Source organism: Tenrec ecaudatus, chromosome 7, assembly GCF_050624435.1.
Source record: "Tenrec ecaudatus isolate mTenEca1 chromosome 7, mTenEca1.hap1, whole genome shotgun sequence".
Classification (NCBI taxonomy): Eukaryota; Metazoa; Chordata; class Mammalia; order Afrosoricida; family Tenrecidae; genus Tenrec; species Tenrec ecaudatus.
In genome coordinates this window covers 61,097,676-61,120,105 of record NC_134536.1, presented here as the reverse complement: position 1 = coordinate 61,120,105, position 22,430 = coordinate 61,097,676, and the positions used below count along the sequence as shown (strand labels likewise).

The 22,430-nt window shown below is 38.1% G+C and overlaps 1 protein-coding gene across 2 annotated transcripts in view; it reads right to left on the bottom strand.

Annotated features, from left to right (window-relative positions):
* REV3L (REV3 like, DNA directed polymerase zeta catalytic subunit) overlaps positions 1-22,430 on the bottom strand; it is a 170,274-nt gene that overhangs the window by 146,618 nt on the left and 1,226 nt on the right. Inside the window, exon 1 of one of the 2 annotated variants that reach the window (XM_075554664.1) lies at positions 9,640-9,770. The exons of the other annotated variant lie outside the window; for it this stretch is intronic. The gene's annotated coding sequence lies outside the window, so the exon portion shown is untranslated. Of the gene's footprint in view, positions 1-9,639; positions 9,771-22,430 lie in introns of those variants that run through there. 2 annotated transcript variants of the gene reach the window in all.

Sequence of the window (22,430 nt, the reverse complement as noted above, 5' to 3'; positions counted from 1 at the left end):
AACAGACCAGAATCATCACTCAGGAAAGCCCAATGCTGTAGCCTCCTACCAGATATTTGACAGTTAATTCAGTTCTCCCAGTCCACATATAATTTACTAATTTCAAAACATTTTTACCATAAACAATAGTGCATGGTCAGACAGCTGATGTTCTACCTTTATCAGATGTCCAGGTATATAATACTAAGAACTTAACCCAAGGCCCAAAATATTCTGAGAAAGGCTATTTTTAACCTTTTAACCCATACATAAATAGATTCTTTGTAGAATGGCACAAGGCATCTGTGAATATTTCATTAACTCAAAAATGCCAACTAAAACACATTCAATTTTGCACTACTAAAAATGAAACTTAGTTCTTACATCATGGCCCTGCTCGATACTCACCTTCATAAAATGATCACTGAAGATAAGTGTGCTACAGTAAAGTGTGATGAAGAAAGCAGATGGTGCCCGCTATCAATCGGAATAGTGTCTGGGGTTTTAAAGGTTTGTACGCAAACAAGCAGCCATCTAAGTAAGCAGGCAGGTCCACAAAGAAGCAGCACACCAGTTTGTGTGATCCAAAGATGATAATTACAAAGTTTGAATATGGTGAAAAGTATCAGAGCTAAAATTATGAACACCCAATTTATAGAAGGCTATGAAGGATGGTGGGAGCACAACACCCATCTACCAAGTAACTAGTCAGACTGAGCCAGCTCTAGCCAAAGGCAAGAGTCCTGAACAGCCTTACAATCAGGCAGAGACCACTGTAATCTTAATTATGCTAGATGGAACATGATACTTAAGTCAGTTGACCTCCCTATAGACACAACCTGAATTTATTCTGGGTTCAAGTATCTCTTAGTTGTTCCATGACAGGAATTTCTTCCTTGGCTTTTTGAATGTTGATGGGGGCCTGTCTTCTCCCTCCCATTCATTTCTATTTTTGTCTTTATACTAATATTATCTTATCCTTAGTGCAATTTGTCTTTTGTTGTTTTCTGGAGTTTCTCAGCTGTGAAGCACAGGACGAATGGATGTATAATAATAATACCTGATACATGGTGTTACAGGGAATGCAAGGGTGGGGGATGGGGGATAGGGAGGGAAAGGGGATTTCAGGTGTAAATAATGAAGGCAGGCGGGGATAAGGAGCACTAGAACTGATCGTGACTGCACAAGTCAATTTAAAGGTGATTTAACCACGGGATAGGTGCGTGTGTGTGTGGAGGGGATGCTCTAAGATAGATGTGGTGATGATTGTACAATTCCCCTTGATGACTGAACGAGTGAACTATTCAACTTTATGATGTATAAGTTATGTGTCAAAAGAAAAACTTTGCAGATAAATATGGTACACTACTAATAAAACACATCTCAGTTACTCAGTTACAGATGGGGACAGGAATATACTTCTTGGAATTGATGAAATATAAAATAACCTTTCTCCCAAGTTTTTCATTAAAATACACAACCTTGAAAAGACAGTCTGTCTCAATAGGAACTAGTTCTCAAAAACTTTCTAAGATGACTGAGGTTTTAGTCTTCCACTCAATAACTTTCTTTCCCCATCTATTCTAAACCCATAGCTCCAAGAAACTGGTTGGAGCCTAGGCTCTCTCCATTTTGGGATGTGAGGTCAGTTTTCAGCACTATCAAGTCCTGAGGGATTTTACAACAAAAGGTTTTCATGCCATGCTTCAGGTTTAAAAATCAAAACATACACAACAAAAAATACACTGCCTCAGATTATCCAGGAATAAATTAGCTCCCACATGGCCAGACATCTGTGAAATGAGAATATGGGAAAAAACCTTCAACTATCAGTGGAGGAGGCACACCAAATGAAACTCACTCTGGGAATCTGGGTGAGGAATGGTGTAACTTTGAAAGTGGGAAATCAAGAAGACTAAATGGACTTGCCATATCCTGCCTGTTGGCAAAGCACTAATACAAAACACAAACTGCCACCAGTAAATCCTGAATCACAACAACCCCATGTGTTTCAGAGAACTGAGCTCCATAGTTTTCCATGGCTATGAATTTTTGGAAGTAAATCACCAAGCCTTTCTTCTGAAGTACATCTGGCTGAACTTGAACCTCCACTCTGTCAGCTGGTAGCTAAGTGCTTAACCATGTGTACCACCCAGGGATTCATTCTTTGGCAAACACTAACCAAAGTCCAAAATCAAACTCACTGCCATTTAGTCAATTCCAATTCATAGCCACCCTGTAAGACAAAGTAGAACTGTCCTTGTGGATTTCTGGGACTAACTCTTTGGAAGAGAAGAAACTGTCATGTTTCTACCACAGAACAGGTGGAGGTTTTGCACTGCTGATCTTGCATTTCCCAGCTTTCGACCCTGTCTCAGAAACCCACAGGAGCAATTCCAGCCTGTCTTGTGGAGCCACCGAATTGGAGTAAACTCAATGGCAGTGAGTTTTTGGCTTTTTTCACGTGCTCTCAGTAGAAGAACCTAAGGGTTCCATGAAACCTCGTTGATAAAGAAAGATGATGAGTTAAAACAAAAAACAGAAAAGATGTACATAGTTATTCTCAGATGCCACTGGGTCAGCCTACAGCTCATAGAGACATATGTATTACAGAATAGAAGCGACCCAAGTGATTTTCTTGGCTAGAATCTCTATGGAAGTAGTTCACCAGTTCTTTCTACCACAGAACCTCCAGATGGGCTCAAGCTGCCAACTTTTAAGTTAGCAGCCAACCAAAAACTACTTGTGCCAGACAGGTTCCTTAATGAAGATAAAAATGGAACTCCAAGAATTAAAAAATATGAAGAACAACAAAGTAAGATTCATATGGGGGTGGGGGTGGCGTGGGGAATATTGTAGAAAAAGACAACAATAATGTATAAGATGAAAACAAAATATTCACCAGGGGGCTGTTTCCGATTAGAGGAGACTTTCTCCAAAGTAGAAAATAGGTTGTACATCACAAAAATTTTAGTGAAAAAATGGGAGGTTATTCTGATTTTCAACAATTTTAAGTAGATCCTACCTCCATTAAAAATATTAGTAATTTAAATCTATCTTTTAATCAGAAGTATCAATTCATTTGTCATCAAGTCATTTCTGACTCACAGAGACCCTGTAAGGCAGAGCAGAACTGCCCCTGTGGGTCTCCAATACTGTACCTCTTTATAGGAGCAGGAAGTCTCACCTTTCTCTTGTGGAGAGATTTATGGTTTTGAACTGCTGACCTTGTAGTTAGCAGTCCAACTCCTAACTACTATGCTACCAGGGCTCCAATAGTGGCATAGAATATTTAAAATTAATACAGAGAGTGTAGCTGTAGGAAATAAATGTGATCCATGAATGATACATATACCTTCTTAAAAATACAACAAACAGACTGGAAGCAATGACCAATGTTATAATAAAGGAACTATTTCAAAATGAAAAGTACCTCAAAACGTTGTTCTACTCCCAGTCAACAATGAGAGACCTGAATAATGTTTACAGCACTTTACAGAAAGAAGTCTGGAGTCCAACAGCACCACACTAAGTCATGCTGTCATGAACATGAACATGCAACAATGAATCCTATCAGATACGTGTTCAGAAAAACTATACCTGTATGCATTTCCTGAAAAAATGTAACTGAAACAGTACTTCAACTACCCAAATAGTAAAAAATGAGTATAAATTATGCTATAAATTACCATTAGCAGTGGTGCCTCACAGCAAATTATGTAGTCAAATCCAAATTGTTCAGGTGAAGTTGAATATAGAAATTAATTTTTGGAAAGAATTTAAACACTCATTGTTTGCAACCTCAAAAATTTCCAGAATTGATTCAAAATTATGGGTTGTACATTAGGTGGATGGATGTTTGCACTCAGCGACTGTCAATATTCTAAAAATAAAACATTTTTGTTTTCCACTTGAATTTTATAAACTACTTTTTGTATGCACATGCCTTTAAAAGTGATTTATCTATGCTTTTAAAACACCATCTGTGCTACAAAAGCCAAAATTAAAGGAAAAAAATTAAATATTAAAAAGTTTAAAATTCCAGAAGAAAAATTAAACAATTAAAGATGCCTTATTGAAAATATTCTGATGAGATAAAAAAAATCTCAAGTGCCTAGAAAAGAAACAAAGGGGAAAAAATGACATAGGAAGTGGGGGAACAGGGAGCAGGTAGTTGGGGAACAGGGTACAAACCCACCTAAGGAGAGGGTGTTGTTTATATCTCCACAAGAGAGGGAGAGAGGGACCAGACTTTAACCTAGTGCACCAAGACATGAATGCCACATTCCTGCAGGAAGCAGCGAACCAACAGAGAGGTATGCAGGGCCAGCCCAAATCCCAACTATGTGGATCCCCCTGCCCCCCACTGCCACAGAACAATGCACTTCAGAGGACAGCACTGAAGCTGAAGCTCAGAGAGAGGGCACTTCTAATCAGGGCACACAGGAGCAAACGAAGAGGGAAGGAGGGTAAGTGGAATACATCCTGGCCCACCAAGCCCCTAGGACGATATTCCTGCTAGGATCAGCCAATGCACAGAGAGGGCCATAGGGCCAGCCCCAGTATGAGCCACGATGTCCCTTACTGACCCATAGTGCTTCAGGGGACAACACTGGAGACACAGTGCAGGAATTGTGGCCTATCTGAACCCACTGCACCGGGACAAAACACTAAGGGTACAAGAGAGGAGGAAGGGGAACAAAGCAATGAAGTCCTGGAGGAATACCAAAAATGGACTTTGGGGCCAGGGTGTGGCACCCCATCAGACTTGACTGGAAAATACTGATAAAGGTCAATAAACAGACATGGAACTATTTATAGGCTTTTCTTTTTTTTTGCTGTTGGTTTTGCTGTTGTTGTTTTCCTTTGTCTTTTGTGTGTGCGCGCGCGGGTGTGTGCCTATCATTGTCTCTGCATGTCTGTCTGGATAAGATAGGAGGGATTTGGAGGAGAAAACAATGGTTGGGGGGGGGGGACAAACAAAGGAAAGGGGGAGGCAGAGGAACGGAAGGGGGTGCCAACAAACCTAAGGACAAGGGACCAAGTGATCTAAAAATCGATGGCAAGGAGAGCGTAGGATGGCTGGTGGGGCTTTGATCAAGGGCAATGTAGCTAAGAGGAATTACTGAAACCCGAAGGAGGGCTGAACATGATAGTGGGACAAGAGGAAAGTAAAAGGAAATAGAGGAAACAACTAGGAGGCAAAGGATATTTATCAAGGTGTAAATACAGGCATATACATATGTATATATAGATAACATGATTAAATATATGGGCATATATCTATTTCCCTAAGTATTAAGGCAGCACAGGGACATTGGACCGCCATTCAAGTACTCCCTCAATGCAAGAACATTTTGTTCGAATAATGAGATATTCTGTGAGGCACAATCACTGAAGGCCGGCTATCAAAAGATATAGCGTCTGGGGTCTTAAAGACTTGAAGATAAACAAGCAGCCATCTAGCTCAGAAGCAACAAAGCCCACATGGAAGAAGCACACCAGCCTGTGTGATCATGAGGTGTCTATAGGATCAGGTATCAAACCTCAAAGAACAAAAAACCATACCATTGTGAATGAGAGGGAGTGCAGAGTGGAGACCCAAAATACATCTGTAGACAATTGGACATCCCCTTACAGAAGGGTCACAATGAGATGAGCCAGTCAGGGTGCAGTGTAGCACCAATGAAACATACAACTTTCCTCTAGTTCTTTAATGCTTCCTCCCCCTATGACTCCAATTCTACCTTACAAATTTGGCTAGCTCAGAGCATGTACACTGGTACAGATAAGAGCTTGCAACACAGGGAATCCAAGAACAATCCAATCCTCAGGACCAATAGTGAGACTAGCGATACCAGGAGACGAAGGCGTAGGGTAAGACATGAAAAAATGATAATTTATAAACTATCAAGGGTTCATGAGGGAGGGAGGTGGGGGAAGGGAAAATGAGCTGATACCAAGGGCCGAAGTAGAAAGAAAATGTTTTGAAAATGATGATGACAACATATGTACAAAAATGCTGGACACAGTGGACGGACGGATTGTGATGAGCTGTAAGTGCCCCCAATAAAATGATTAAAAAAACAAAACAAATTCAAGTGCCATAAAAGGATTAAAAATAGCGACAGGCAAAAACCGATCAAGGAAATAGAAGGACCTAGGATATGATTCACAAAGGAAAAAATTAAAGGGGCCTCATTACAGTGATAATGAGATAATCTGCCATGCTCTTCAAAACGGAATCTGTGAACTAGCTACTGCAGGTCTACAATGAACTAGTATCAAACTCGAGAGTAAGCATTTAGTAATTCTTACAACAATGTGGCAGGTCAGCATTACTGTTGAATATAATAATAAAAAACTGGAGGTAGTATTTTGCTTGTCAATTTTTTTTCATTTCATTTTTCTAGTAATTCACGTTTAACGTATTCTAAAATATCAGAAAAAAACAAAAACTAATTTTTCATCATACTTTGAAAAGTACTGCTCTAAAAGACACATTGGCCATGAAAGTTCATGTGCCAATTACTACATAACATACAAAAGTGAAAACAATTAGAGATATAAAGCAGAAATGAAAACCAAACCAGTGAAAAACAAAATTCCATGAGATTTTTAAAAAGTGTTTATAGGATAAAAACAAATTTACAAAGGTCATTTTAAAAAGTAGTTTATTGATATGAGTCAAAATTGACTCCATGGCAGTGGGTTTGTTGTTTTTGGTAAAGATCTGTTATTCAGCAAAAGCTGATACAAATGGGGAAGGGAACAGGATTGCCGGTCAAGGGTATATATATATATATATATACATGCTCTGATTTAGCCGGATTTGTAAGGTAGAATTGGGGTCATGATAGTGGGGGGTAAGAAACATTAAAGAACTTGAGAAAAAGTTGTATGCTTTATTGGTGCTATACTGCGCTGTGACTGGCTTGTCTTTTCCTTGTGACCCTTCTGTAAGGATATGTCCAGTTGTCTACAGATGGGCTTTGGGTCTCCCCTCTTCACTCTCTCTCATTCACATTGATACGATTTTTGGTTCTTGGTCTTTGATATATATATATATAAAGGGCTGATAAAAACAGGAATCCAGGACAGATAAACCCCTCAGGACCAATAATGAGAGTAGCGATACCAGAGGGAAAGGGGAAGGTGGGGGGAGAAAGGGGAACCAATTACAATGATCAAGGTATAAACCCCCTCCCAGAACAGATAACAGAAAAGTGGTGAAGGGAGACAGTGGTCGGTGTAAGACATGAAAAAAAAAAAAGATAAATTATCAAGAGATCATGAGGGAGGAAAATGAGCTGATACCAAGGGCTCAAGTATAAAGAAAATGTTTTTGAAAATGATGATTGTAACAGATATACAAATGTGCTTGACACATGGGTGTATGCATGGACTGGGATAAGAGCTATATGAGCCCCCAATAAAATGATTTTTAAAAGATTTACCATCTCTAACAGAACAGCTATGATTTTGAATAACAGGGATTCTATTTTAATTTCACTAAGCATCATTCAAATGCGCTCTGGTGGCGCAGTGAGTTATGTATTGGGTTGCTAACCACAAGGTCAGTAGTTCAAAACCACTGGGAGAAAGAGGAGGCTTTCTGCTCCTATAAAGATTTCTAGCCTCAGAAACCCAGAGGCTCTTCTGTCCTGTCACATAGGATCACGATGGAACACAATCCACTCAGTGATATTGAGTTCTGAGTGAGAAGCATCATTTTACCACGGTGTGATATATCAAAATTAGTTTAAAATGTTTCTAATTTGTTGGGGACGGGGGTGAAAAATGAAGGATGACAATGTTATTTAAAACAAAAAGCAGACATAACATATATGTCTGAGCATATATGTAGAAAATATGATGAACAGCATAGCTGTAGTAATCAGGAATTTATCCAGTCTACATTCTACAATCTTAACAAGGTCTCAAAGCCAATGGCTTCACTTTTGTGTGTGTCTATGTGCCATGATTTGCAAAAAAGAACAAACAAACTGAGAACACAATAGATCCTACTTATACCTCACCTTGGGTGCAGCCTCTGGCCCACATATTTTTATGCATTCTCCATCATTTAAAGAAAAAAAGGAGGGGACAACTCTTGATGACTTTGGAAAATAAGACTTTCACAGAAAAACATTTAATCTACTTGCATTATAGAAGAACTAGTTATTCCATAATCAATGACTTATCATTGCCCCCTTTTTAGGCATGATCGGCCTGCATGCCTTTCTGTCATTCATAATTGTAAGTAATTCATATAAGCTTGGCTGTTCACCAAAAGATTGACAGTCGGAATCCAGTGATTTTTCAGAAGAAAGGTCTGGCAACCTAGCTCTGAAAAATCAGACATGGAAAACCCTAGAGCACAGACCTCCGACATACTTGAGGTCTTCATTAATTGGAACCAAATCGACAGCACTGTCAACTGTTGTGTGTGTGTGTGTGTGTGTGTGTGTGTGTGTGTGTGTGTGTCAACAATCTGTTCTCTCTCTGTCCACCACCACCACCCTATCCCTGGCTCAGTATATGCATACACAGGAGTAATTTCAGCAGTTTAAAGAAGGTCAGACCTACACAGGGAAATTTTCTAACAATGTTTTTTAAATGTCTTCCTTATTTATAGACAGCCATTTTCAACTGTAAAAAATGTACAAGTATTTTAGTTTGTCCAATTGTAAGGAACAAATAAATTGTACACAAATTTCATTTTTATTCTGACTCACAACATTTAGCGAATGAAAGGAATCCAGGTGGTGCTGTGGGGTAATGCTGAAATGCTAGCCACAGGTCGGCAATTCAAACCCACTGGCTGCTTCAGAAAGGAAAATGAGGCTATCTATTCCTGCAAAGATTTAGGAAGATTTGGAAACTCTATACCGGGTCCTTGTATAATGGAAATGACCTGATGGCAGTGGGTTTGGTTTGCGTTTTGGGATTGCATACATGAAAGAGTGCTGGTGATGTCATGCATGGTGAGGTGGCTCAGCTGCTAACCAAAAAAAGGTCAGTGGTTCAAACTCACCAAGTCACGCTTAGGGAGAAAGATATGGCAATCTGATTCCCATAAAAGTGTACAGCCTTGGAAAGCCTATGATCAGTTCTACACTGTCCTGTATGGTCTCTATAACTTGGAATGGGTTGGACTTGGGCTTAGTACACGAGGTGATATAGACACTTTGGAAAGAGATGAGTAAAAAAGTTAGCACTTATATTACTGTGAGTGGCAGGTACTTGTTGATCTTTCTATTTAATCACAACAACCCAATGAAATAGTAATTATCGAAGTAAAATAACCTGTCGAATAGTCTCCCACCCACAGGAGGCACAGGAGGATTCAGAACTAGGTCTGTATCCTAAGAGTCCACATTCATTTCTACTATGGCGGTGGGAGGGTGCTATGTGACTATTCCCACAAAAACGATAATCAATGTAAATCATCCTTTAACAGCAATGTAGGAGGGGGCTAAGGCAATGGAAACTGAAGAGAATCTGTCAGGGGTGAGGGAAGGAGTCAGAAAAGGCTCAATTTAAAGCAGTGGATATTTGAGCTGTTTCTTTAAGAATGAGTAGGATGTACCAACTTCAGTGCCAAAGCTTGCCCCACTCCCCCTGTCCCCAATACATCAACCAAAACATATTACTTACTTGAAATTGAGATAAACAATTTTGAAAGAAATCGTCCTCAGATATATTATTCCATAGTTTTAAAACAAAGAATATGATGACAGTTTAATTTTTAGGTTGCTTTTATGTGGCTTGTCTTGGTTTTTATTCTGAAATGAAATTTAGATTAGTCATTTTCTTGTTCTGAGAAACTAGGAATATGCCAACATGTTTCAACTTTACATTCTTTATATATCAACATGTATTTGTACTTACAAGGACTTTCACTGTATCATCTTAAGCAAAAGCTAATCTAATATATAAATTTTTTGAAGTGTAAATGTATACATATACAAATTAAGATGTTTAATTCTTATTGTACTTCTTTAATAATTATAATGAAAGGGAAATAGAAGACTTATAAACTGTTATATATTACACAAGTATTTCTGAAGTAATATACTTTGTCTTATTTGAATCAGTTACCTAGTAAATGCTTTCTAAGCTAAAAGAAACTTAAATAGCTGCCCCATGAAAACTAACCTTAAATTATTAGAATTAAAACTATTATCTAACAAGAAAATAGAAATGTCAAAAACGCTAAATTTTTCATTTACAATTACTATTCATTTTCCTCAGAATTTACTTTGCTAGGCACATACTCCATTTATGCTGCAGAAGAGTTCACTTTGTGACTATTAACCAAGCAACAAATAATTTTCATTAAAACATATTTTAAACTATACAAAGCAACAGAAGAAACATAGAGGACGATTTTGAAAAACTGAAAAGGAATGATGGGTGTGGGGGAATGGTTTAAATAAGAGCAGGCTTCAAAAATTCATAGGAAAGTTCCTTTTTTAAAAAATTCCATGTTTCCCAACTTTTTGAAATTGCTTGCTAAGGCTCTTCTATCCAAAATCTTTGTAACTCTCACCAAGTGATTGAGTAGGACCAGGCAAATCGGATGTGTGAAATTGTAATTGAGTGTATTGGTTAGTTTTACCATTCCACTGGGAATAATATGAGCCATTTCTGAAGTAGGACAGAGAATCCAAAGACCAATGAGAAAGCCAGGATAGAAGAGTCAGATCCTCCATTGGAGAGGCAGTAGAGGAGCAACTCAAAGGCTGTGAACCAGCAGAAGTCTAACACTGAGACTGTGAGGCAGTGCTGAGAGCAGGAGGCATTCAGGTCTACCCTATTTGGGGTAGGAGACTGGCTTGCAGAGTGGAGTGCCCTTTGGGACTAGATCAGTGCTAAGGAACTTTGTACCTGCTAGAGCAGGGCAGAGACCAAGAGATTGAGAAACTGAGAGGTCAAGGAACTTCAGAGAGACATACCTACCAGCAAAGTTGAGCAGGTACAGCAGACAAGGTGACTGTATCCTTAACATTTTGTAACCTGTTAGCTTCCCCAATAAACCCCCTAATCCTGAGTACTGTGTGAGTTCCTTGTAGCCAATGTAATGGATTACTGAATGCAGCAGGAGTACTGTGAGAGTAATGGTTGGTGTCAGAATAGGAAAAAGAAAGTTGGAACTGGAAGCATGTCTAACCTTTGCCTCAGAGGAATCACCCTTAGACAACATGGAGTTCATTCTCCTATCTTCTATAACCAAAAAGGTCAATGTGGCTTCCACGCCATTCCTTCAAATCTCTTCATATAATGTCATTAAATGTGACGTGCCTTTACTTATTGTTTTGGTCTCAAAAATGCATGTGTGTTATGATTGAACATGGAATTGTTTTTAATTGCCTTCGGACACCCAGTCACGCCTACTTAGAAACTATATTAACACATTTCTTAAGTTAATTGTACCTTAACTCCTATTATTTCTTCTTTTAGTACCACTGTTATATTACAACTGTGGTATTAAAAATAGCAGCCAGGTACCAACATAACATATACCATTAGGATTTGACTATCTATGGCTAATGGCAACATTCTCTGAAGCCTACTTAAATCCTTATCACTTTCCACTCATAATGTGTTTAGTCAGTTCTAACCCAATCAAAATAAAACACCCGAAATCCCTGCTTTCAAGTCATTCTGACCAGAGTGCCCTTGGGGGTTTTCAAGACTGCAACTCTTTACAGAAATAGAAAGCCTCATGGTTTTGATCTGCTACATCACCAGGGCTCCAATCAAAAGTAAGACAGAGAAAACTTAACCCTGGCACCAGAAAAACTTCAAAGGTTCCCTAATACATTATTTTTTTCTTTGGAAAAAGGCATATATAAACTTCTAGTATCAATTTATGTTTGTGATCTATCCTAAGTTCCTCTTGCTATATGCTATAGTCTCACTTTCATCCTTTTCCCAAAGGACATAGCTACAATCATGGTAAAATAATATTGTAAACCTATTTTTTGAAAGGTTCTAAGCATTACTAAACATAGGAAGCCCTCAAAGATTTCTAAAACATGTGATTTCCTAAAGGTTTACATTCTTCTTTCAATTATCATCAATGACAGTCCAATTTTCTTTAAGGTTAAAAGGGCCAACATGAAGCAGGTAAGTCAAGATCCCCAAGTTTCAGACTCAATTCTAGCAGCTAACTAAAGGAAACTGAAAAAAATCTCTGAATTGGCCAATCTAGATTTTAGTTTTCCCTAGATAAATTGAGAGGATTCAACTAGAACAGTGATTCCTAGCCTTTTTTACATTGAAAATAGTATTTGTTCAGCATATTGGCCAATCCGAAGATTTGGAGGCATTTATGTTTGGTGAAATAATTATTCATATTTTCTTTATATAATTATACAAAAGTAAGATATAGACAGCTAATTCTTTGACATGTTTAATATATGGAAGCTTGTGATAACACAAATGAATCTCAAACAAACTTTCTCACATTAAGTTTAAGAAATAACAAAGCTTATTCTGAAGAACACACACGCACTATTAGGCAGTCAGTCAGTCACTTTGAGACACAAGCTAAAATGGCATATTCAAGATGCCCCTGGCTAGCAGGGTTCATTCCAGATGAAGAGTTTCATGACTAAAGCTGGGCCCTCCAGGATCACACTCCCTGCTCTTTTATGTCCTCATCAGTGAGGCTCTTTCTTAAATTCATCATCAGTAAGGCTGTTTCTTAAATTCACTGCCATCGTGTCAATTACGACTCAGAGGGGCCCTATGGGACAGAGTTGATTTGACCCTGAGGGTTTTCAAGGCTGTAACTCATCATGGAAGCAGTATCTTTTTCCTGCTGAATGGCTGGTGGGTTGGAACTATTGACCTTGCAGTTAGCAGCTCAACTTGTAACCCACCATGCCGACAGGGCTGCTTACATGCTTCGCAGGCACCTGGTTTGTGAGCTCTGATAGTTAGCTTTGTGAATCTCTTCTAGATAAGGGGCAGCTGCAAGCTCTGTGGCTGGAGGAGAATTCAGTAATAAAGCACCTCTTTTAATACACTTTAAGGAACAAGAAGGAATAGTAATTGCTGGTTGGCAGTCATCATGTTCTGTGCTTACAGGAAGCCCAGAACCTTCTTTCAAACCACACTCCACCAATCACCCTCCAGAATGGTCCACAGAATATAAACTAGAATCTCTGAATTAAAGGCTCTCTAATAAAACATTGGGAGCCCTAATAGAGTAGGTTATGTGTTGGCCTGGTAGCCTCAAGGTCAGCAGTTTGAACCCACCAGTCACCACAGGACAAAGATTAAGCTCTTTGCTCTCATGAAGATTTACAGTCTTAGAAACCTAGAGAAGCAGTTCTAATCTGTCCTGTAGGGTCACTGTGAGTCAGAATCGACTCGATGGAAGTGAGTCTGAGTTTTTTGTTTTGTTGTTTAGTTAATGATAATATACACAGTATTGCAGTATCATTTGAAAACTGCTGACGACGCCTATGCTTTTTGTTATTCCTCCTATCAACTCCTGCAAATAAAACAACTTTGAAATGTTGACTTTGGATAGGTATGCATGTACATGGTAAAATATATTTCAAGATTACCGAACAGTATACTGAAAAAGTTAGTCTTCCACCTTTATTCTCTAGGCCACCAGTTCCCTTCAATGGAGGTGACCACTGTTACCAAATTCTGGGGTATCCTTCCAGAAATAGCTGGAATTAGCCACATCTACAACTATAAGTCTTACATCTTGTTTTTTTCTCTTAATATATTTGAGATATAGCACCATATTTAATACATAGTGTTGCCTTTTTTAAGAGTACTAAAAAAATACAACATAGTTTACTTAATCAACCCCTACTGTTTTATGCTTAGGTTGTTCCCAATCAACCTAATAACAAACAATGCTTTGATAAATATTCTTATAGTACACTCATTTGACAGACATGCAAAATTTCCTAAGGATAAAAATCCTAGAATAAAAGGGCTAAATCAAAATGCATGTGTATTTTAAATTTCAAGAGTGATTTCCAAATTACTTTCCATAGAGAATGAATTCCCACCAGCAATGTATAAAAATGTCATCTCCAAGTTACACTGTAGAACAAATCTTTGCTAATTTGATGAGTGGAAAATAGTATACAATAGTTTTAATTTACATCTTTACAATATTCAAAATTATGTATCTTTATTTATTTATTTAAATCATTTTATTGGGGCTCATGCAACTCTTATCACAATCCATACATACATCAATTGTGTAAAGCACACTTACATTCGTTGCCCTCATTATTCTCAAAATTCGCCTTCTGCTTGGGTTCCTGGAATCAGCTTATTTTTCTTTTTTCCCTCCCCGCTTCCCCTCCCTCATGAACCCTTAATAATTTATAAATTATTTTATCTTATCTTACACTGCCCGGCGTCTCTCTTCACCCACTTTCCTGTTGCCCATCTCCCAGAGAGGAGGTTATATATAAATCCCAATGATTGGTTCCCCTTTCTACACCCCCTTCCCTCCTGGTATCGCCACTCTCACCATTGGTCCTGAGGGGTTCATCTGTCCTAGAGTCCCTGTGTTTCCAGATCCCATCTGTACTGCTGTGCATCCTCTGGTCTAACCAGGTTTGCAAGGTAGAGTTGGGATCATGATAGTTGGGGGGGTTGGGGGGGAGGAAGCGTTTAAGAACTAGAGGAAGGATGTGAGTTTCATTATTGCTACACTGAACCCTGCGTGACTCATCTCCTCCCTACTACCCCCCTCTGCAAGGGATGTCCAGTTGTCTACAGATGGGCATTGGGTCCCCATCATGCGCTCCCTTCATTAACGATGATATGATTCCCCACCCCCAGCTTGAAACCAGGTCCCCTTGGTCCTTCATGATCACACATGTTGGTGTGCTACTTCCGTGTGGGCTTTGTTGCTTCTGGGCTAGATGGCCACTTGTTTACTTTCAATCCTTTAAGTCCCCAGATGCTGTATCTCTCGATAGCCGGGCACCGTCAGCCTTCTCTAACACACTTACTTATGCACACATTCATCTTCAGCGTTTATGTGGAGAAGGTGTTCACACAATGATGGTTTCTGTTCTTTGGTGGCTGCTACCTGATCCCTTCAACACCTCGTGGTCACTTAGGCTTCTGTGCTTCTTCTCTGTGGGCTTTGTTGCTTCTGAGCTAAATGGCAGCTTTTTTACCTTCAAGCCTTTAAGACCCCAGACATTATATCTTTTGATAGCCGGGCACCATCAGCTTTCTTCACCACGTTTGCTTATGCACATGTCTGTCTTTAGCAATCATGTCAGGAAGGTGAGTATCATGAAATGACCGTTTAGCTGAGCAAGGTGCTCTTGTATATATTATCTTTTCAATGAATTATCTTTGCTCACTTTTTGTATTAGGAGTTTTTGATATATTAACAAGAAATTAGTCCTTTATAATGTTTCTCAATGTTTTACTTATGTTCCTCTTTTAACTTTTATGATTTTTCCTCTAGACACTGTTTTTTGTTGTAAATTTCAGTAACTAGTTTCAGTTTTATTTCATAAGTCGAAAGGTCTTCATTCCGAGATATTAAAATCATTATCCTAAATTTTCTCTCCACTCTACTCCACTCCCCCAACCCACACACACTTTTTATACATCTGGAAGCCAACTTATTTTTCTAGATGAATAGCTGGTGATCCCAGTGCTTCTTATGAAAATAATTGTCTCTTCCCTACTCATAGGCTTCTGACTTCTATCTTTTTCATTGCCATTATGGACCAAAACCGCAATTTTCAAAATATTTAAAAATTAAATCTATTTTCATCTAAATAAGTATTATAACTCCAGAAATTACTAGCTTGTTTTAATGTAAGAATCATTTTTTCTAACTCCCAAATTGAATTTGTACAATCAAGTTCTTTTTATCACCATATAATCATGTATTCTACTTGTTATTTATTTTGAAGCCCACTATTGGTGCTTTTTTACAAAACTTCTGAAACCTATTTAAAAGTCAGTTTTTCCTTAATTTTATGCAGTAAATTTTAGTACTACAGAATCGTTCTGTAGAAAAAAATCTGAAAAAAATAAAATATAACTCCTAGAACTAACTTGTATTCTTTGGTATGTATCTTTACAGTTTCTCTATACTGTTAAGAGGACTATTTTGTAAATAGACTTTTTAAGATAACATGCTTAATGACACATAATAATTTATTATGTGAGTGTATCCCATTTGTAACCATTTCCAAAGTTTTAGACACCTGGGTAGTCCTCTGTGATGATTATACTTTACTTGATTTAATTCTCACAACAAATGCTTTGAGCTTCAAGTAGTGTGAAACACAAATTCTCTAATGGTAAGCAAAATGAACACATTACAGACACCTAAACCCATTGCCACTGGCTCAATTTTAACTCACAGAGACCCACAGCACAAGTAGAACTGCTCCACTGGGTGTCAAGACTTTACATCTTTAGAGGGCCAGACAGTTCCATCTTTCTCCTGTGAACCAACTGGTGGACTCAAATCACTGACCCACCAGTTAGCAGCTCAGTGAAAAATAGGAAGACCCTCAACGAGATGGACTGACTTAGTGACTACAACAATCAATAGGCCCAAACCTAACAATTTTGAGGGTGGTGTAGATTAAGCAGTCTTTCATTTTGTTGTAATAGAGTGTCACTCTGAGCCGGAATCGACTCAACATCACATAATAACAAAAACAGAGGTTACCATCTATTAGGAGAAACAGAATTAATCGCAAACATAAATACGATCACAACAATAACAAGAGCTATGGAGAGTTCACGTAACTTTGAAAGTCTCTGTCAAGGAAGGTTTCCCTTAAAAAAGGGCAATTCACTTTAGCTGAAGAAAAAGGAAAAGCATTGTTGGCATAGGGAACAGCAACTACAAAATTCTCATTGTGGGAGAGATCATGGCAAGAATAAGGGATTGAAAATGCCTGGGATACAAAGAGCAAGCCAAGATGAATGGGATCAAACTGTGAATGGACAAAAAGATGGGGCCAGATTATACAAGACCTTGACAGGCAGGATGATGTTGGGAAGTGTTAGGGTCTATCAAGTCAGTTCTAGTACAGTGTATCAAGTCAGTTCTGCCTCATGGCAACACTATAAACAAAAGAGAACAGTTGTCTAATCCTTTGCCATCCTCATAATTATTCTTGTTTTAAACTTATTGTTTCAGCTACTCTATCTCATTGGGGGGCAATCTGATGATCCTCTATTTTGTCAAACATGATGATCTTTTTCAGGAACTGATCCTTGCTAATAACACATCCAAAGTATGAGAGATGAAGTCTTGCCAACTCTGCTTAGAATGAGCATACATTCTTCCAAGATAAATTTATTTGTTCTTCTGGCAGTCCATGGTATATTCGATATTTTCACCAACATCACAATTCAAATGCATCAGTTATTTTTAATTTACTGTCCAGCTTTCACATGCACTTGAGGTAACTGAAGATACCAGGACTTGGGTTAGGTAAACCTTAGCATTTAAGGTACATCTTTGCTTTTGAACAGTTTTGCAGATTTACCAAATGCAATCTATTTCTTGACTGGAATGTCCATGGGTGTTGATTGTGGATTCAAGTAAAATAAAATCCTTGTTAACTTCAATCTCTTCTCTATCATGATGTTACTAACTGGTAGCGCTGTTGAGTAAGTGTTGGACTGCTAAGCACAAGGTTAGTGGTTCAAGTCCATTAGTCACTGAATTAGAGAAAGATGAGGTTGTCTGCCTCCACAAAGATTTACAGAACAAAACAACAATACTCACTGCCATAAAGTCGATTTTGACTTACAGTGATCCTATAGGAGATAGTAAAACTGCCCCATTGGGTTTCAAACTGCTGATCTTATGGTTAGCAACCAAACACATAACCTCTATGGCACCAGGGCTTCAGAAACCCTTTCCAGGGTCTACTCAATGGCAGTAGGTTTTTGTTTTTATGTCGAGGTGCAATTCATACAGTATATTGTAACCTTTGATCTTCATCAGTAAGAACTCCTTATGTGTTTTTCACATTCCGCAAACAAGGTTCTATCATCTGCGTTCTGCAGAGTCTTAATAAGCATTCCTTGAAGTCTGATGCTGTGTTCTTCTTCACATAGTGCAGGTTCTTGGATTATGTGACCAGCATACACCGTGAATAAATAGCATGAAAGGATACAACCCTGCTGCGTCCTGATTTTAAACCATGCAGTAGCCCCTTTTTGTTTGAATGCCATTTTGTTCATGGGCAGATTCACAAGAGCACACAATCCATAAAGACATTACCATGTAGGTCAGGTAGTTTTGTCTTTTCCTAAATGCGATGGCACGCTACTGAAGCATAATGTCAAGTAGTAGGGTGATAAAATCAGGTTTGCATTTTGAAAAGATCCCTATGATTATAAGAAAACAGACGGTGCTGAGTAGATTGGGCTAGGCCAAGATTAGGATACTATTGTAGTACACCATTTCAAACAGGTAGTAGCATGGACAAGGGTACTGATGAATAATTGAAGTATCCAGATGAATTAAAATTATAATCAGATTTGCCAAATGATTTACATTGATAGAGTAATTCTCTAGAAATGAAATTACTGGATCAAAAAAGCACATTTTATAGATTCTGATACGTATTTCCTAGCTGCCCTTCAGAGAGCAGTTTCTTCATTTGTGAATTTTCTCATGGTTTTAAAATTATTTTAAAATATCTTTAAGATGATCAGATCCATACTTTCTTCATGAAGCCTTCCTTAACTCCCTAAGCCCACCAACAGGTCATTAAATGTCTTCCTTTGAGTCCTCCCAAGGCCTTATTCTCATTTCTCCTATAATCCAGTCATACCACACTTGACATATTTAGATGCCCATCACCCATACTGCATTCTGAGGTCCTGGAAGGTAAAATTCATTCTTAATGACAACATCCAAAAAATAATACACAGTAGGTCCTCACTACGTATTCACTGAATGAACTGCATACCCTATTACTAGAGTCCAATGCACCCAAAGATTTCAGAAAATTCTTGCTTAAGACTGATTTACTAAGTGTGCTTTTAAACAAACACGGAAAGAACAAAATCTGCCATTCAAGGTTTCTAATACTTAATAAGTACAGTCATTAATTTTATGAGTCACGCAATCTTAGTAATGCTCCTGAAAATCTTTCTCTCTAATAATCAATAATTGAGTGATCTTAAAATATTCTGAAATGCTTTAACAAAAAAAGACTGAGAAACAAGATTTTCACTAATTTTTTTGTCATCTCAATTGTTGATCTATGCTATCCAAAGCTATACTCATTTCTAACCTAATAATCCACCAGTTTACTAAAAAAGTTACTTTGCTAATTTATTATAATTAACATTATAAAGTATAAAATATGAAAATGTACACCTTGATGATTCAAGTAAATATATATGCATACTTTTAGAATTAACAATTTCTTATGTCAAAAATTTAATTCCATGTTTGACAGCACCTAGAAGAGTCTGGTACAATATTCACTGAGCTGAAAGAAGATGAAGAGAAAGGATTGGCAGATTTCCTTACAGTAATCTCAAAGACAAGCAGCTCCCTCTATAGTCTGTTTGGCCTACTTTGTTTAATTACTTGCTTTGTGGACATCTCACATTCCCCTATTTACTTCTCTTCTGCATCTCAGCAGGGAAGTCCTTTGAAAGGATAATTCTGTTTAACCTAGTGCTGCAAAAGCTGAGAAAGCATCTAAACTCAGCAGGAAGAGTGTTACATGAAGCAACTAAGCAAGAGTCGGGCTATGGAAATTAGGTAGATTCCCAGGTACACTTGAGTCAAGTCCTCACAATGGAGCCTTGGGATTTTATTAAAAATCTCAAGGGCAGTCACAATCATGTTCAAACTGAAAGAATAAAAACATTTAAGGAAAGTCTTTTATTTTAATTATTCACAACCTTGGTTACATCTATTAAAACATTACCAAAAATATATAGAATTAACTATTTCTGCTATAAATGATATTGCTAAATACATTGTTATGTAAAAATGTCCAAAACATTAAAAGAATAAACGGAAGAATATTTTGGAAATATGTAAGTAGATGTGATTCTTTGAGGAAGTAGATGTGATTCTTTGAGGAACCAAAAGTCTCAGCAACGAGAAATAGAATTTATCATTCAAAAATGAATATGGCACTTTTATTATACCTTTTCCACCAACATGAAACATGAGAATATTTTAACCTAGGGCATTTTTTCATAAATTATTCAATATATAAGTTCTCAAAACACAGAACAACCAGAAACTAACTACACTGATTTCTAAGGCAGAAAAATACTTTTCATTGTGAGGAAAATTGAAGTAGTATAAAAATATTTTTCCAATTTATATTCGTTCAGAATCTGTAATTCTGAAATGATCACATTATTTTTGGGAAAAAGCCTTCTGCTGCTTTTCAAGATCTCATTTACAAAGCAAACTCGGTTTTTAAATGTCTTTTCTCCAAACTAAGGTAACAAATTAAGGATTTCCAAAATTAATGCTTACATTAAATTTTTAAATAATAAATCCATCTTCATTTAAAATATTTCTCTGATGAGTCACACTAGTCTGCCTGTTTTTTTATATTATTTTCTAGCTTTATTTTAGTGGATGGCTGGACTAATTTTCTTTGGGGGTTGAATTCTGATAATTCTGTAGCTCTTCCTTGTGTTTAATACCAATTTCAATGTGAGTTTTTGACAAGCTAAAAATGCAACTGGATTTCTGGAAGCTATAAACTATGTATGGCAATGACTCCAATTTTTTTCTCTTACTGAAAACATACACACATATTTATTTTTGAAATTGTGAGCGACAGTTACTGCAAACTCAATTTCATAATCCTTTAATAACTTTAAAATTTGAGTTTCTCTGTATCGTTTTATTTCTTTCAATGTGTATTCCAAAAAAGGCTTTTCTTATAAAAATTCATTTATGTTATGTTTTAAGGTATAGACAAACAAAGACTCTGGGTGATTTTCTTTTAAACTCTACTGGAAGATGTCCAGGGAGAAATAAGTACGTATTCCTCATCATAACATAAATAGATCATGAGTCAGATTTTTTTATACTCACAAACACAAAAATACCTTATATCCTCTTATTTTGAAAAGAATATGCTTGTGATATAATTACTGTGAGCTTACAGTGAAATTCATTTAAAGTCATTTAGAGCCATTTACATCAATAAAACTTTCCTATAAAACCGAGTTTGAAAAATCACTGAGGGACACATATGTAATTGTGCACAGAATAAACTATGTGTAGAAAAGTAAGGCAACCGCACAAACTGTCAGACAGAGAAATTTCACAGTATGTTTTGTTAGCATGTCCGCTTTCTAATTTGGACATCTGGCTGAACAGTTTATCCTTTTTATGTACCTGAAGTGATAGCAAATGGTGTATTCCACTGAAACTCCAACTAGAAACAAAGACACCACCACGGTATTTTAAGGGCAGAAGACCATCAGAACACCCTCCTGCCCTAGCCTCCACTGGGTCCAAAGTTTCCAGCGTTAAGGTTACTACAAATTGTTAATACTCAAAGCCTTTATCTACAAGGTCCAGCATCAAATCCGTTACACAATTTTAAGAAGGAATCCAGTCCTCCACCAAATCTCACCAACAACACTGGAATGTTTAACAAAGGGAATTCACATGAAAAAAAAAAAGACTGCCTAGAACGAGTGCTTGTGTTGAAAAGGTGCTATTATCTTGGCGGCCTGCTGACACTGGCTGTAGTAATAAGATGAATGGGGAAGAGGGCAAGGAGCATCAAGTGGGAAGTGCTATCTAAAATCCCACAGGGCGACACACAGCCAGCGGGAACGGCATCCCTTCTCTAGCAGGCAGCTCCATTATTTTCCGTAGGCAGTTCAAAGCACGCAGCAGAGAAAAGCAATTAAAAACACCTTGTAAATCTGCCCACTATTGCATTGATATCATCATAAACCCCCAAGAGCGTTGGGGAATATGCTTCTCACACTGCTGGCATCTCCACCCCACCCTTTCTTCAAAATAGCTTTTTTTTTTTTTAATGCGTGATTTCAAAACGCAAGGCAAGTAGTCAGCCTCGGGGTGAATTTTCTGCCTGGCTCTGGCCCTGAGTAAATGCAGCCCATTCCGTGGGGCCGCTCACGCTGGAAACCCAACACGCATTCCCGACGTCCACGGACGCACTGTTCCCTGAAGGCGTTGCACCTGAGGACGCGCCCGGTCCCCGCACTCTAAGCATTCAACTCTACGGAGTCGCGCCTGGAGCCACATGGTCACTTCGGGGTGAGAGAAGATGTGGCCCCAGGCGCCACTCGGATTCCGCCCACCGAGTCTCCGGAAGGGGCAGAGGAGAGCGACGCGAGTAGCGGCGGCGAGGAGCGACTGACAACCGCGCTGACACTTCCCCTTCGCCCTGAAAGCCATTTGCAGAAAGGGGCTTTGAGGGGAC